A 4,481-nucleotide genomic window follows, 5' to 3' on the forward strand; every position below is an offset into this window, starting at 1 on the left:
GCTTATCACGATTTGCGGTTCATTGACTCGTTTTAAAAATTTACGTTTTTGTGGATAACTCGTTCGCGTTTTAAGTTTTTGAAATAACTTTTTTTGGAAAATTCAGATAAAGTAAAAGTCTTGAATTTGGTGTAAAAAAAAAAAAAAAAATTTTGGACAAAATAGGCCTTTGAAGGTCTACAGTAACCTTAAGTAATGACCGGTAATGGGTCTGGGGCTCGCGTCTGTTAGATGTAAGGGGACGCGTAAAGGTCTCAGTAACAAAAGGAGTGCCGAACGAGGTCCGTAACTGGCTTATTAAGCGAACCAAACAATGACCACATCCTTAAACACAACAACAACAGTTATGTTACATCAGTTGTCAGTACCAATCAAAGAAAAGCAAGAGACTAAAGTCCCTGGAAGCTACGACGGAGCAAAGAGAAACCAAACTTTGGAATTGAGGTCAATTAGGGTTTTCAATCAGTTTGGTAGATAATTGGAAGTTGACTATCGTTGGCAAAGAAAAGAAAGCCGCTCACTACACTTTATTGCCTTGTTTCCATAATGTCTCTACTTACAAATAAGCTCGAGGTCTTCATTTCAGTTAACAAGTTTCATTACAGCACGCTTGGACGTTCAAGCCCGTTAAAAAATAACAACAGAACTTAGGAAGCAATTATTAATGAGTTTTTCTCTTGTCAGAATACGCCATTGGTGCCCATGCCCTCCTCGGTTTAACTCTTCTTGGATAGACTTCTTGAATATTCAGCTTCGGTTTCATCTGAAAAGCAGTATTCCCTCATGGCTTCGCAATTTTTTTTCTTCCTTTGAACACATAAACTTCGCTGAAAAGGAGAAAATACATAATTTATGTTAAGTCTTTGCCAACTGGAGTGATATACAATAAAGTTTCAATAATCATTTATATCGTTGAGATTAGCGTTAAGTTTATGGAAATCAATAGTTTAAACCCAGGAAGAAGCTATAGCGCGGTTGTCACTTTATCATCGAAAGTAACACGCCATTTCCGAGATGTCCTTTTTCTCTGTGTCAAAACGAGTCTTGGTGCGAAATCATTCATATGAAAATGCGTTTCATCTATAAGCTCATTTTCATGCAAATCAAACTCATTTTCATAAGAAAAGTTTTGCACGAGGACTCGTTTTGAAACAGAGGCGAAAGGCAACTCAGAAATGACCTATTCGCGCTTGCTTTGGTTTTGTACTACCACGTTAAGTGGTTGACTGAAGAAAACTCGCGCCACTCTGTCATCCAATCGAAGTAAAACCAGAACCAATCGCTACTCCCCTGCACAGTTATTTTCCCGTGCTTTACGTCGGCTGCAAGTATCTGCTTGAGTTTTTGATTGGTTTACTGGATTACCTGCCTCTTGTGTGATTGGCCAGAGTGATTACTTTGGTTTTTGTTTTACGACGCTCGATTGAAAAGTGCCCTATTGACAAAGACATTAATCTTATACGTGGGTTTTTCATATGGGGTTTGGGTCTCCCGTTCCGCCATATTGTATTTAATGACGTCACAAATGCCTCTTTGGCTACATCACGAAAGAGCTCTTCGTCATTTTCATCAAAATAACAAGATCGTATCGGCTTACAAGAAAAACATTAACAAGCTCATAGATCATAGAAGTTAAGGCGACAACAAGAAAGTTACTTCAATTTTAACTAAACAATGTCCTCCAGTGTCCTTTAGAACCCAGTGTTTGGGATAATATGTGGAAAAATTAATGTGTCCGCGATATTGGTGCACTTCTGTGGTCGCACTGATGTGGGAGTGAAAGATAATATTTATAGACTATGCTGTAAATATTATGAATCTTCATTTCGGAAGGGGGTTGTATTAATATTTACATCTATTATCATAGGTAAAAAGAGTTTTTAAAGAGTAGAAAGATTTTTGCAGTGTTTAAGAACACATTCAGCAAGAACTTCTTAAATTTTCTCCAAATTAAACCACCGTGGTCCACATAAAAATATGCCAAGCAATTATTGACATTGATGTCATTAATATGCTAAAAGAACAGTGTTGCAAGATCCACAGTTTCAAATTTCGAATTTTTCGACGTCAAGTGAAAATGATCTATAACATACTAGCAATTACAAGAAGGACATGATCACGAAGAATGTGAAAGTAAACGTATTATATTGTCCCTTTTTATAAGAATATTATCGATTAAAGACTTGTTTATAAGGAATCGCCTTGTCTCTGGCACTGGCGGTACCCTCATTTTTGATCCAAACCAAAAGCGAGAATGTTTAAAGCATTTCTTTATGAATCATTATAGCGAGCTGCCCACATACACGAGTGAAAAAACACAACGTTTGCTTGGGGGCAAGTTAAGCAGAAGAAGATCACTCTCGTAACAGAAATAGCTATTCCCCAAGTAATATAATGTTCCATTATGACAATGCGGCGTACTCTTGCTACGCTTTTGTACATTATGCTAACATCTTTTTCGAGCATTTTAGTGAGACAAAAGCATTAAGCAGTATTTGAGCATTTTAGTGACATTCTTCCCGTAAATTAGTTTTTTTTTTTTGTTTGTTTGTTTTTTTTTTTGTTTTGTTTTGTTTTTTTTCACGTACAGAAAATACAAAATAAAAATTATTTTATACGAGAAAATCGAGACAACTTGAAATTGAAAAAAACAAAAAAAAATCAAATGCCATCCTATTACAGCCGAGTGGAGAATGAGAAGAGGTCAGTAGTAGTGAAATCAAATTAAAAGATCACTTAGAGAATTATCTTTTGGTGTATTAAAGCTCTTATGTGCGTTGAGTTATATTACGTATACGTTTTTTAAGCACCCTGAGCTGTTAAGTGTGTTAAAACGTTAAAATCATGAAAATTTAAAAAACCCCATTTAGGAGCATTAACCGAGCAGTTTAGTGACATTTGGGGGGAGGGGAGACCGAGCATTTTAGCTGCAAAAATGGAGCAGTAAGGTGGAGCATTTTAGTGGAGAAATATAAGCATAATGTACAAAAGCCTAATACCAACATGGCTACCGTAATGTCATGTAAAAATACTCCATAGCGATAAGACAGTAGCCAGTGATGAAAGCTGTTGATTGTGACAGCGAGTGTTTATTTTCACTTTTACATTGCTAATAGAGGACATGCTGAGGCTTATTATTATTATTATTATTATTATTATTATTCACAAAAGCACAAGTTCAGTTTGCCATCAACTTCACTAGTTCTTTTTATTTTTTTAGTTATTTATTTCAATTTAGTGGCCAGTGATTACACAAAAACTAGATGAAATACTATACAATCCAAAAATGTCCCATAATGATGGTCAGCAAAAGAGATGTTAATCCCGATGTAAGGCAGACCACCTGATAAAATAAAAACATGTTTAACGGCTAAATCAAACATTTCTTGAAGTTAAGTAGTCCCTTACTGACTTTTCAAAACTGGAAATACTTGAAGCCTGACGAACTTAGACTGTTCATAGCCCTCTATTTTCTCGTATCTCTATTCGATTGCTGAACGCGCGAACAGAACAGCCAGAGAATTGGACGCCAGCGAAACACGGAGGACTTTACTGGGTAGGGGCTTCGCTCACACACCCCACGCCCCAACCCCCGCGTGCTTCGCGCTCGCTTCTGTCGCTTTTTCTCTCGCGTGCGTAAAAAGAGAGGCTGTGAACAGTCTAGACAAACTGACAGTGGCAACCATTCTACATGTGAACACAATCCTATTAAGTAAGTCCTAGCATAATTCTTCTTCACTCCTACACCTCAAGGGGTATCCCACAAAACGTGAATAAAATTTGATAGAGGTTATGTCGATATTAAAATACCCGTTGATGACTGTATATATAAAAAAAATACATCAAACAAAAAACTTCTGTCCCCTAGAGATAACAAGTTTAGTTGTAGTGGTGAAGCGATTTCACTCCATCACCCCTTCGCTCCTTCGCTCCTTCGCTCCTTCGCTCCTTCGCTCCTTCGCTCCTTCGCTCCTTCGCTCCTTCGCTCCTTCGCTCCTTCGCTCCTTCACATAAAGAAACCCAGGAACGGGGAACTCCGATATGAAAAGGCAACGGATGCTCGTCGGAAAATTTGATTTTAACTTCCAAGGAACGTTGCTTGAGCTTCATTAGACCCCTAAAAGATACCACTTGAAACGAATAGGTTCTATTACTAGCCACTGTTCAAGAAGGGATCCCGCGCGCACTTGTAGACCCTACTCACGTACTCGAGACATCAGCGGAAATCAAGCCTGAAAACAGAAATTAAATGAGAGCGTTTCTTTTATTATTTCCTCGAGTGCACCCTAAAGGATACTTTGACAGCTAAAAATGATGACGTTTCGTCATCAACACCCTAAGTGAGACCAGAATCCTTGATTTGTACCCGAGACGACGAGCATCCCCGACCTTTTCATATAGGAGTCCTCCCCGGGTTTCGAACATCAGCCGTCTACGAAGGACATATTTAGGTCCGCACTTAACATTCCCATTAGGAATTG

This window comes from Orbicella faveolata, unplaced genomic scaffold, assembly GCF_042242905.1.
Source record: "Orbicella faveolata isolate gen_17 unplaced genomic scaffold, um_ofav_v1 contig_17, whole genome shotgun sequence".
Lineage (NCBI taxonomy): Eukaryota > Metazoa > Cnidaria > Anthozoa > Scleractinia > Merulinidae > Orbicella > Orbicella faveolata.